Genomic DNA, 14,510 nt, shown 5'->3' with positions numbered 1-14,510 from the left:
GTAGTATTGTTATTTCTGCAAATAGTGTATATTTGGGTGAATGGATATGGGGTCAATTTAAAAATGCCTTCCAACTTCCAAATAGACCTTTTTTCAAGGGTATGCAATTTGTGGAGACTGACAAAAATTGGTATCCATTTATTGTAGTGCTTGTTATTGTAAAACAGGAATGGTTTGTGGTTATACGTTTCTGTTACTGGGACAGGAATTTCTACATCTGTAACATTTTTACGTTGTGGGGGATTCTAGTTTACTTGCCTGTCTTTTATGACTTATTAAACGCTTCAATAATGGGATGGTGGGGTAAAGGAACAGGGTTGACCCAAAACAAGTCACTGAGACCTGGGTATTGAAGTTACTGAAAGGAAGGGGTCTCAGTGTGAGAACACTTATAATTATAAACTTTAAGGAAGATTAGACAACAATAAATGAATCCAACATTGTTTTTATTCACAATGAGGAGCAATATTCCCAATATATTGACATTTTGAATGAATAAAGTAGGTTGAACGGTGCCCAAAAGGGGAAGGGAGGAAGTGAATTTGTGAGGATGGTGTGATGGAGGAATTGTGACAATAAAACCAAGAATTATCAAGAAATTACAATTGTGTTTTCATTTCATTACACATAGGATGATTCACTGTGCCGATATATACAAAAATGTCATACTCCAATAATGCAATAAATGTCAAAATGTAGGTAAGGAGTTGACTATAAGGACGTTGTCGACGTTTCGACCCTCTGAATAGCGCAGGGTTATTTGAGCCCTTGCCTTGGGGTCTTCTTCAGGACAGGGAAAACGGGCAGGCAACCTAGTAAATATGTATATATATAGAGGATAATTATAATGAGATAGCGGAGTATATCCATTAATACGAAAAACAACATTTAGTTTACATTACTGTCGCACACATGGAAGAGCGTACCGTTGTGCTTGGCACTGTGTCTTATCACTGCAATAGTCCTTAGATTGGTTTTGTCAGAACTGCAGTTTGAGAGAGAATAAAACGTGATTCAGACTTGAATAGGTGTGCATAAAGCACTACAAAGGAATCATAATATTTGAGAACATTTCTCACCGATAGGTAATCAGTCCATACTTTGATAGAGATTAATACATGATGGAGAATTGGAGGGCGCGGCCAGCCGCGTGGCGGTGACACAGTCAAATTCTGAAAAACAATGGTATGGTGGTTTCAGGATAGTGGGTACACTACACACGATCAATTGCTGTTGTTAACAGTTTGAACGGGAGACTTCCGCTTACCGGTGTCGTCCCGATCTGATCAATTGTATGTGATGCGTCCCCTCGTTAACAGTGAAGATCTGTAAAAATCGGGTGAAAACGAGCTTAGTAAATGAGTATTATCAAATTTGCTATACAAAATGAGGGGTCATATGGACTCACCGAAGTGGTCCGACTGGTTCGGTATGATGTGGGAAGCAACCTCGTTACGATGGTTGACCTGTAAAAAATATATTGCACAATCAGCCGTTGTGAAATAGAGGTGGTATATCTATAGGTCGGGTTTAGTAAGAAAACACCAGGGAGGAATCGCCCGGAGCTTACCTGTATGTCGACTGGATCGAAACACAGAAAACGCTGGCGTCTAGCGAGACCGGGCAGATTTCCTGGTCAGTGAAATAACCATGGAAACGGAGCACGTGACCCGCGCGCTTGCAAATGGAGCGCGAGGACAGACTACAATTGGCATAGTACTAGGTGGGCACTTACACCGGCATGTGAGATACAATTCCCGGCATTACTGGAAAGTCATTACTTGATATTACGGGATCATAACCTGATATTGACCCGTTCATCGAACTGGTGGTTGAGATCCAATATGTAGAAGTGGCAATTGCATGGAGGATATATATTCTCTCGCGGTTGCCATGGTGACTGAAGGCTAAACTCGGCGAGTTTGTTAACAATTGGCGCAGAGCCTGTCCCCGTGAGGCGACTCAGGCACGGACACAACTATGTTATTACAGAACCAGGGTTGGCGTACAACATATTGATCGGTAGCGTCATTGGTAGGTGTTATTAAAGGATCATAACGTCAGACAAAAGCATCTATATTTTCAACATTATTAGCAACTGGGGGAGTACCTCTCTACACGAGGGTATAATCCCACACCCAATAATAGAGATAATATCAATAACCCATCAGACTTATTCACCCAATGCATGGGTGGTACCTTGGAGAACAACATGATCTTAGTAACCCCATGTGCACTGTTAAACATAGAATCATATATGTCAATTGAAGGCGTACCTCTCACAAGAGGGTAAAGACCTTTGGTACATATTCGAATCCTGAAAAAAAAGTCTGTATCGTATTCAGTGACTACATATCAAGGCATTGTAGCCAACTGTGAAAATGAACTGTCAAACTCATTCAACCCATTTTCAATCGAATCAAAGCGACACATCCATTTAATTTCCCGGATATTTAGAATGTTCGTAATATTGCCACCCCGGGGTCCCAATGTTGCCTTCTCCAATATTACCCATTTTAGGCTATCAGGGGAGTGGCCTGCGGCCTTGAAGTGATCTACTAGAGGTGCCCCCTGGACATCGCACCTAATCCTGCTCATGTGCTGAAGAATCCGTACTTTGGCCCTTTGTTGTGTTTGGCCTAAGTATATTAATCCACATGGACAGACAATGGCGTAGATTACATTGGATGTGTTGCAATTGCTGTGGAATTTCAATGGAATTGTATGTTGATGATGTACAAACTCCCTGGTTTGGATCGTTGTGTCGCATGCCTTACAGTTACCACATCTAAAGTGGCCTAGGATCGGTGGAAGATTCCATAGGGAAGTGATTGTAGGCTCGTCGGGAACAGATAGAAAGGAACGCACTACATGGTCTTTGACACTTTTGGCCTACAATCACTTCCCTATGGAATCTTCCACCGATCCTAGGCCACTTTAGATGTGGTAACTGTAAGGCATGCGACACAACGATCCAAACCAGGGAGTTTGTACATCATCAACATACAATTCCATTGAAATTCCACAGCAATTGCAACACATCCAATGTAATCTACGCCATTGTCTGTCCATGTGGATTAATATACATAGGCCAAACACAACAAAGGGCCAAAGTACGGATTCTTCAGCACATGAGCAGGATTAGGTGCGATGTCCAGGGGGCACCTCTAGTAGATCACTTCAAGGCCGCAGGCCACTCCCCTGATAGCCTAAAATGGGTAATATTGGAGAAGGCAACATTGGGACCCCGGGGTGGCAATATTACGAACATTCTAAATATCCGGGAAATTAAATGGATGTGTCGCTTTGATTCGATTGAAAATGGGTTGAATGAGTTTGACAGTTCATTTTCACAGTTGGCTACAATGCCTTGATATGTAGTCACTGAATACGATACAGACTTTTTTTTCAGGATTCGAATATGTACCAAAGGCCTTTACCCTCTTGTGAGAGGTACGCCTTCAATTGACATATATGATTCTATGTTTAACAGTGCACATGGGGTTACTAAGATCATGTTGTTCTCCAAGGTACCACCCATGCATTGGGTGAATAAGTCTGATGGGTTATTGATATTATCTCTATTATTGGGTGTGGGATTATACCCTCGTGTAGAGAGGTACTCCCCCAGTTGCTAATAATGTTGAAAATATAGATGCTTTTGTCTGACGTTATGATCCTTTAATAACACCTACCAATGACGCTACCGATCAATATGTTGTACGCCAACCCTGGTTCTGTAATAACATAGTTGTGTCCGTGCCTGAGTCGCCTCACGGGGACAGGCTCTGCGCCAATTGTTAACAAACTCGCCGAGTTTAGCCTTCAGTCACCATGGCAACCGCGAGATAATATATATCCTCCATGCAATTGACACTTCTACATATTGGATCTCAACCACCAGTTCGATGAACGGGTCAATATCAGGTTATGATCCCGTAATATCAAGTAATGACTTTCCAGTAATGCCGGGAATTGTATCTCACATGCCGGTGTAAGTGCCCACCTAGTACTATGCCAATTGTAGTCTGTCCTCGTGCTCCATTTGCAAGCGCGCGGGTCACGTGCTCCGTTTCCATGGTTATTTCACTGACCAGGAAATCTGCCCGGTCTCGCTAGACGCCAGCGTTTTCTGTGTTTCGATCCAGTCGACATACAGGTAAGCTCCGGGCGATTCCTCCCTGGTGTTTTCTTACTAAACCCGACCTATAGATATACCACCTCTATTTCACAACGGCTGATTGTGCAATATATTTTTTACAGGTCAACCATCGTAACGAGGTTGCTTCCCACATCATACCGAACCAGTCGGACCACTTCGGTGAGTCCATATGACCCCTCATTTTGTATAGCAAATTTGATAATACTCATTTACTAAGCTCGTTTTCACCCGATTTTTACAGATTTTCACTGTTAACGAGGGGACGCATCACATACAATTGATCAGATCGGGACGACACCGGTAAGCGGAAGTCTCCCGTTCAAACTGTTAACAACAGCAATTGATCGTGTGTAGTGTACCCACTATCCTGAAACCACCATACCATTGTTTTTCAGAATTTGACTGTGTCACCGCCACGCGGCTGGCCGCGCCCTCCAATTCTCCATCATGTATTAATCTCTATCAAAGTATGGACTGATTACCTATCGGTGAGAAATGTTCTCAAATATTATGATTCTTTTGTAGTGCTTTATGCACACCTATTCAAGTCTGAATCACGTTTTATTCTCTCTCAAACTGCAGTTCTGACAAAACCAATCTAAGGACTATTGCAGTGATAAGACACAGTGCCAAGCACAACGGTACGCTCTTCCATGTGTGCGACAGTAATGTAAACTAAATGTTGTTTTTCGTATTAATGGATATACTCCGCTATCTCATTATAATTATCCTCTATATATATACATATTTACTAGGTTGCCTGCCCGTTTTTCCCTGTCCTGAAGAAGACCCCAAGGCAAGGGCTCAACTAACCCTGCGCTATTCAGAGGGTCGAAACGTCGACAACGTCCTTATAGTCAACTCCTTACCTACATTTTGACATTTATTGCATTATTGGAGTATGACATTTTTGTATATATCGGCACAGTGAATCATCCTATGTGTAATGAAATGAAAACACAATTGTAATTTCTTGATAATTCTTGGTTTTATTGTCACAATTCCTCCATCACACCATCCTCACAAATTCACTTCCTCCCTTCCCCTTTTGGGCACCGTTCAACCTACTTTATTCATTCAAAATGTCAATATATTGGATATATTGCTCCTCATTGTGAATAAAAACAATGTTGGATTCATTTATTGTTGTCTAATCTTCCTTAAAGTTTATAATTATAAGTGTTCTCACACTGAGACCCCTTCCTTTCAGTAACTTCAATAATGGGATGGCAGATGCATTTCCTGCAATATGAATAGATATTTTTGGGACACGTCCCTTAATACTGCACCGCAAGGAACATTGAACGTGGTGGCAAGGTTTTTTATTTTTTCTCAATTTTCCTTTACTTTTACCTCAGTTGCTGAGGCATACAGGTTCTTCTCTAAGGTATGTGTAATGTATATCCCCACAGTAACTGCTCTGCCTCTGCAACAAGTAGGGAAATACCACACCTCCAATAAGCCCTGGGTTCAGTATGCCTTTGCTTACAGAAAAGACACCCCTCATATTTATATAGTCTATTTTTACATTTGGCTTATACGAATGCCTCGTCAGGCATGTTTAGCATTCTATAAAAATTGTAAAATGTATAGAAAAAAGAATAATTTAGTAATGTCATTTAAATTATTTGTCTAAAAAATGTTTGTTACTATAATTTATTCAATTGTTTACATTGTGATCTAATGTTCAATTTTTGGCTAGCTGTGGTGCTTAGTTTATCACGATAGTTGTGGCACTTTTTGGAAATGTGTTTTATATTTTCCATAGAGAAGAAAGTAGAAAAACGTTACTTGTTTTGATATTTGAGATCTTGTCTTATTTCGATTTATTAGTATTCCTGTAATCAAAAGAATTATTTCTTATTGTGTACAAAGGAAGTGAAAGTGTTATTCTAATATTTAAATCATATTAGTATTTTAGATATTAATGATTAAAAAATATGTTTTAACATTTAGCTTTGTGTATTTACCTTTTATAAATTGTAGCAGATTATTCTGGTTTTGTTCGAATGTGTTGATTATTCTGTACACTCTGTTTAAATGGATTATAATTTTTGTAATATATAAAAAAATATATTAACCAAGCCATTGAGATTATTGTTAACATTTTTTGTAGTACCCGGTGCTGAAAAGCAAAATATTGGTTGATTTATGAGTCTTCCTATATAGAAAACAATTACAAGGGTAATTAATAAAATTTATTTTACAAGAAAAGTGTTTATTACCTGTTTTTCTAATTTTGAGATACATAGCTCAGTTTAGAGTGGAGGGAAAGGAATCCTTAATAGACTGCCACACAATTGGATTTCTTTTAATTTGTATATATTCAGCGGTATTGTTTGAGAATTTTAATCACTGTGTGCTTTATTACCATGTGTATTTATGGAATTAGAAAAGTAGATGGCTCTCTTCTGTGAAACCACTTGTCTGTGCATCCTCTTGCCAGAGCTATTAGGAGGAGTGGTGAGAACATGGAGGTGTGTTGTTTTATATATGTCTCATGTAGTGAAATCATTTTATTAAAACATATATGTTTCAGAATTAAAAAATGTATTTCAATAATATTTATCACTGAAAAATAGTTTAATTCTGTGAGAATATTTTGTGAAATTTGTACACCTTGTCTACTGGTAAAAAATTGAGTGTCATCTTGGTAGAGGGCTGTATATCGTACTTTCATTATTATTGCAAACAATATATTGTATACGTTTTAAAGTAATACAAATTGACAAATTGTATTCAGTTATACATTTGCATGTTTTTTTTAAATGGCATATTAAATACTTGCATAGTAAATGTAATTTACCTGAGGTTACATTAAAATGTGCAGTGAAGTCTAGCGTAGTAAAAACATTGTGGTACTACTCTGTAAATGTATGCATGGTAATGGCTGATTCCATCATCCACAAAGACTAATTCGATGTCAACAGCTATAACTACAATAGAGTGCTCAGGATCTCAATATGTCTCACAATTGCCAAACAAGAAAGTGGGATTCTAAATACAAGTTGTGTATAATAATTTGTCTTGCCAGTAAGACAACCCAAACTTCCTATGAAATAATGGCATACACTATGTTTAGCAAAGGCACCTGTTTCCACAATGTCTGGGACAAGTATTTGGTGATATATGACTAATTTCATCATATCATTTATTTACTGTATGCCACTGTAAATCATAATATGTTTCCTCTAGTATGCTCCACGTCTTGCTGCTATATCTCTTTCTCTTTTATTATTTTTTCACTGCCTCAGACTTTTCTATTGGTGTGTTATTGAGATTCCCCAAGTTTTAATAAGTTGATTAATATTAATTAAGTTTACTTTGTTATTCACTTGATAATATGTTAGTGCACGTGTGGTATTTGTATAGCACAAACCTATCCAAAAGACAGTGAAGACATTAAGGCAGTTTGCACAAACGTAATCTGTTTCACCATATACCTTTTTTCTGTATGAATAATCTGTAGGGTTCAATGTAGGAAAAGGTGAAGGGAAGGGAACCCTTCATCCATAATGTCATCCTTAGCTGGACAGAATCCTGAACCACACTACATTAACAATTCCTCTAAACACAAAGGCACCTGGACACCTAGTCTGCCCCTTTCCTGAAGCCTCCAGTTCCTGCTTGTTCCAGCCTGATTCAGTGACACCACTACTGCCAGTGTTTTCCCGCCCATCGTTGTTCGAGGACATGACCATCCGCACCCCAAAGTGACTGGACCGCACCCAGTGCCACAACCCTTGGCCCACCTACCCCCCAAAATACACTATTGCTGTGCTCTACACCCTGGACCCCGGACGCCACAACAAACTCTGCCACTGCGCTGACCCATGCTACACGGCAAGACCTTTCACCTGCAACCACTGCCACTTCACCTGCCACCGCACACACATCAGCCCGCCAACCAGCCCCACCCCAAACACATCACAGACACCACCTGACCAAAAACACCAACTTGCATATGTGTCCTTTTCAACAGATGCTCAGAATGCAAACACACCACCAAGATTTGGAACCTCATCTGCACCCTCACACCCGATGTCCTCTTCCTCACTGAGACCTGGCTCAACCACTTCCACTTCCAACCCCGACATTGCCACCGTAATATCCAAAGGATACAAGATCACACACTGCATCAACAAGCCTAGTGCAGGGATCGCCATAATACACAAGGAATCAATCCAATGCACCATCACAGATGACGACGTTACCCCATCTATGGAACACCTCAACTTCCTACTCCAAACAGACAGCAAAGCCACCATCAGGGGCACCCTTGCCTTCCTTCCTCCAGGACCACGCCCAGCCATCTGAAACTTCATTGCCGACTTCTTCGCCCCCTCATCACAGACTACAACAACAACTACATTTTCAACTGCGACCTAAACTACCATCTCGATGACCACAGTGACATGAGAACTATCAAACTCCTCAACAGCATGATCAATATCGGACTGACCCAACACATCCATGACTCCACCCACACCACATTGCACCGCAGGCCACACGCTAGACCACATCTTCTCCTCCATAGACCGCATCAGGTACAGACACACCACAGACCTCATCTGGACCAACCATTCCATCGTTCATTTCAACCTCACCAGCTCATGGACCTTGGGCCTCAGTCTGCCTAATGCCCCTAACACAGCTAGAACAACGTCTCAAAGGACACATGGATCAACACCCTCAACACCACTCACCCCATGTCCTCCACAACCTAGACTAGAACATCAGAAACGTCAACAATTAGATTGCCAACAGCTCGGCAACAACACTCACACAAGGTCCACCAAGCAGGCTAGATGGTACACTGAAGTCCTCAAAACCACTAAACAGCACTCTAATCAACTGGAAAGGAGATGACCAACCTCTACAACAGACAATTGGGAGAGAATCGAAGAAAAAGGCCTTAGCCTCACACATTGAATCAAACTCCAATAACAGCAAAGAACTCCTTAACATCATCAAATAATTCTCCAACCTCTCAGCACAACAAACAACATTACTCCCTCACATGAAATCTGCAACAACCTTGTAAACTTCTTCTACGACAAAATCGCCAACATATACAGAAATTTCAAACCCCAACCCAAGGCCACCAACTTCTTTAAGCAAAACAACAACCCTGCTACCATCACAGTCCTCAGACTAAATGAAAGGAGCCAGCATGCCCCACAGAACACCACCTCTATCACACACTCAGTCCACTCAGGGGCCCCAACCGACCCATGTCTTCAACCTAGGGGAAGCCCGAATCAGCCACGTACTCACCACCTTGTTCAACACCTCAATTGCCATTGCCACCTTCCCTGAGAACTAAAAACACGCGAAAGTCAACACCCTACTAAAGAAACTATGGGCAGACTCCAGATAAATCAACAACTAGCGACGGACCTCCCTGCTACTGTTCTTTGCCAAAGTATTAAAAAAAGCCATCAACTGTACTCACTTCTGGAATTGAGCCTCCTACTTGACTCCACCCAATCCAGATTCTGCTGCAACTACAGCACCGAAACAGCCCTCATCATGGCCACCAATAGCATCTGAGCCCTACTCGACCAAGGAGACTGTGGCTCTGATCCTCCTGAGACCTCTCTGCAGCTTTCTATATGGTCTCCCACCACACACTTATCACAAGGCTGCACAACATAGGCATCCAAGGAGTCACTCTCAGATGGATCACCTCTTTCCTCACCAGAAGAATGCAAAAAGTCTGCCTTCCCCCTTCATCTCCGAAATCAAGGAAATCATTCAAGGTCCGCACTTCAGCGCATGCGCGAGAGACTAGTGCTCTGCGCCACGCCGACCGGTGAGATAGCCCCGACGAAGGACTCGTTTATCTGCACACGCGATTGATGCTTGCTTGTGCTGACTCTGCCACCGCCCTCGGATCTATCCGACTGAAACGCGCTGAAGTGCGGACCTTGAATCCCTTCACACAGGACCCGAAGCCAGCATTGACATATTGATAAACCCCGCCAACACGTATAATCTTCGACCTTTTTGGTCTTTCCGGCGTGATCTATTCCACCCCGTTTTCCATCGTGCGGACACACTGATCGGTTAATACTGTCGCCTGTGGCCCTGATGAGAATCTCCGAAGAATTAAAGGGGATTCGAAACGCGTAGGCCCATCTGTTTACTGGTCTGCCCCCGTGCCCAGGAGTCACGTTAATTCACAGAATTTTTTGTCATTTGTTGTGCATTACTGAATTATATTTATTTATAATCACTGTTTGAAATTGTATAATCATTGGTTATATACTATCTTTCAACCAATTATTTTGAACGTTTTGTTTAACTAAGGCAGCTCCAGTTTGGTTCTTTCCCATTGTAGATAATGAACATATGGTATGTTTGAGTTAAGTTTGCATGTGTCGAATGTGAGGCGAATGTGATATGATTGTAGTTGTGAATGGTGGATTGTTTCAAGTGTAATCTCATGTGTCCGCTCTTATATTGATTTTCCATATTGTTTTTTCTCAAATGTAAATATGAATTTTATAAAACATTGTTGATTTTTCATAAATAAAATTGCGATTAACAAGCAATCCCTTTCTGGAATTTGATATTCTGTTTGTGGAGGATTAACTATGTCCAGACAGTCAGGGCTCTAGGGGGGAACTCTCAAATGACCGAACCCCCCTGGCTGCCTCAGCAGCAAACACCAAATGCGCAATTGCGCAGGCCTAAACGTTGCAGCTGCCCAATATTTGCTAGGCAGCTGGGAAATCAAAGGATGGGCACAGGCATTCACTGTGCCCTCTGTCCCACTCTGAAACTCTGTAACGCTTTCCCCCCCAATGTTAGCACAGTGGCACTGGTCCTCCAACCCACGGTGGGCATGGGCACCCACGGTGCCCTGAGAGCACGCTTGGGACTATGGCCAAAAATGCCCTAAAGATTGCGGTTGCCCAATCGTGGCTGCTGCCTGCGCTCTCGCAGTGTAGCTGGGATTGCCAACCGACCCTGGCACGGTTGCCAGGGGAGACCCACTCTGGGAATCCCCCACAGAAACGACGCTGGCACCACTGTGCCGTTAGTTCCTCACTGGGGTTGCCCAACAAAGTGAACCCCCCCCCGTTGGAGCGGCCCACTCTCCTACTGTTCCGCTCACAAACCCCTGACACCGACAATGAGGGTCTCTTCAACCAATACAGCCTCCCACTTGGCCCAACTCACCGGGTCAGTCTGGAGCGGGGCTTAGCCTCCTATGGACTCCCGCTGGCTGGTCCCGCACTCGGATCTTCTCCTCTGGCACCGCAGGGTTCTCTCACACTTATGGGAGCCCCGCTTCACTTCGGAAGACACCACACAGAGGGCTCACACCGCGACTGCGGGAGCCCTGCCTCCATGACTTCTCTCATCTTCCTGTTTCCGGGTGCAGGTCGGCCAGCCCACAATCAGGCCTTCAGAGTGCCTGTCTTCCGGTTTCGCGCTCAACAGCACCCGGGTCGCGGCTGTGATTTTCCTTTGGATCTGGGCAATGCGGGTGGACTCCCGCCTCAATGGCATAAACCCGGGGTAGGCTCCCGCTGAAACGAGGACAACTGCGGGGTGAGTACAAAAGGCGGGGTGGGCACCCGTCAAGAATCCTAAACATGGGGTGGGCACCCGTTTGCAAGGCACCGATGCGGGGTGGGCTCCCGCTCGGTTTTTAGCATAAATTAGCAGGGTGGTCACCCGCTCGTAAATAAAATACGGCAGTAATGCGGGGTGGGCTCCCGCATTCCCTACGCCAAGTAGGGGGGAAATCCCACACGAGGCAGCTTCACGCTGCAGGCCTCCAGCAGTCTTCCTGTGCAGGAATACAGCACTCACAGGTGCCAAAGTCAAGCACTCTGTAAAAATAAGTAAATCTCTTTTCCAAATGCAAATAAAGTGCCCACAGGTGCTGTAGTCCAAAGTCCAGGGAAAGCCCTCCAGGAGGAAGGGGACAAGGGCTGGACCCAGGCAGGCCAGCTCACAGGGCCTTCCAGCAGGGAGGCAGTCCCTAGTGGCAGTTCCTCCTGGAGTTCAGCAGCAGCAGCAAGCCCCCCCCTCAATTCAGGAACAGCACACACCCTTTCATGAGTTCACAGCCCCTAAATTTATAGGACATTTTCCTTTGTGTCACAGCACAGGGCTTGGGAAACCAGATGCAACCTGGTTTTGGAGGACTCTGTTTACCAGGCTCCACTTCCCTATTGTTAGATGGGGGCTCGTCATCAGACACACCACAGGGGGGCGGAGCCAGCATTCACTAGGGCAGGCACACTCAAATTCAGGGGCCAGGGACTTCTCCTCCCACTACTCAAAATGTAGATGTCTCATTCAGCCTAGCACTGGCTCATCCTGCCCCTCCTGGAGCCACCCACACCTCACCAGCCCGTCACTCAAAAGCCGGACATGCAATTCACAACAGGCAGGCAGACACATAGCACACAGAAAGGCCAACTTCTAAAAGTGGCATTTCTAAAATAACCACAATAAATCTGGGCACACCATTTCGCAGCATTTATTATTACAATTTCATAAATACCAGACATGACCACACTGCTGCTCTCATAACAGGAAATACCACTGACACACACTGACCAGGGAATCCCCATGCAATCCTACGGGAGGGCAGGCCAACCTTACAAATGTAACACAGAGAGCGCACGCACTTTACACTGGACAACAGTGACAAAGTGCCTAGAGGCCTAAAACCATCAACACTACACAAGGAAAAGGCTGGGAGACAGGCAAAAAGTTTAGGGGTGAACCTGCCAAAAGGGCCAAGTCCAACACACCTCCACTTCAAAACGGCGGTGTAAATGTCCAGTACATGAGGCATTTCACCCTGTAAGAATGGTATTTCAGTTGGGAGAGCTGAGCAGAATGAGCACACCGGTTTTTGAATTTTTTAAGTTTAACAGTTTTGTTTCCTTGTTTCAATTACACATAATTGGCTCTAAAATTAGTCGACTATGCTGCTATATTTTAGATTTCCTGTCCCGAAATGTTGAAATCAATACCACTGGCTCCTCGGGAGGGGGTCTGCATAAAGACATCTTCCGTTTGCAGCGAAGCAACGAGCACCGCAGGAAAACTCTCCTCGCCTCCTGCAGGCAGCGAGCGTCGGGCCTTAGTCTGAAGACAGGTTGCTTTGTTTCTTCACAGCCCCAGTCTGTTTGGAATCATTTTAAACAAGCTAATGTCATGTCTTTGCGAAGACAATTTTGGCAGAAATTGAAACCCAATACCGCAGTTTAAGTGCCCTAACATACTAAAATGCTATGTCTGACAGGTGATTTGACAAAACTCCTCTGAAACGTTCTTCCGGTTCAGAGGCTGCGTTGCAGCAAAGGAGACAGCAGGCGCCTGACGCAGCAAGTGCTGCGTGCCTGACGTGACCCGGTGATTTCCTGAGTTTTTCCATGATTTAGTGTGATTTGAATATAGATGACAGGCCCTGCTGGATTTTTGACCCCTTAAAAATGAACTTGCACCAGGGAGGCGCGTGGGCTTGCCGTGATAAAATGTGTGCATAGTTGCCAATATTTGAAAAACAATTCCAGGGACACTTTGCAGCAGAGGGCTGCTGCAGGTAGGAAGTTCTAATTTGCGTACCTGTGTGTAATAGAGAGCAACAGTTTCTGCAACAATATTACCAGGACAGACTCTAACTTGCCAGCGCTCTGCTCAGAAGGCGCACTCACCTTAGAATCTCTCTAATATTTCCAAAATGGCCAATGCTTCCCTTATACTTCCCTTCCCTGTACATGGCTGCATCACTGTAAACAAGCGCTGGCAAAGCCAATAGGTCTGTCCATTATATAATGCAAGACAGGACTTGCAACCACTCATGCGCGTCCGAAAAGCAAACCCTGAACACAATTATTTCATACACGAATCCCAATCAGTGTTTGAAGTGATGGGGTTCTTCCCTAAACACAATGTGGCCCTGTGTGTCAAGAATGATTTACCAATATTTAAAAGGAGACTCCTTCCAGCAGCTACCAAGGGAGCCACTGTTAATATCAATTCAGTGCCCTGGTCTTTTCATCCTTGGCCTGCTACTGTGCTGAGGTGGGGGGAAGAGGGTGTGTTTTGGTGTGCTGACATTCAGAATTTAAAGTTGTAACTAGTCCTGTAAAGTTAGTCACATGAATTAGGTGATGTTCGACATTCACAATGGCTGCCTTGATTTTCCGCTTTTCCTCAGTCAATGTGTAGCCTGGTGTAAAAGACATAGAGGCATATTATCAAGACAGGAGATAAAATTATGCGCTTGATAATATGCTCTATGGAATTCCAATCGAAGCCCATGTTAGATGTCTTCACATCTAACATGGGCTTCGATTGGAAATCCATAGAG

This window comes from Lissotriton helveticus, chromosome 2_1, assembly GCF_964261635.1.
Source record: "Lissotriton helveticus chromosome 2_1, aLisHel1.1, whole genome shotgun sequence".
NCBI lineage: Eukaryota > Metazoa > Chordata > Amphibia > Caudata > Salamandridae > Lissotriton > Lissotriton helveticus.
Note: the sequence above shows the minus strand (reverse complement) of the source record.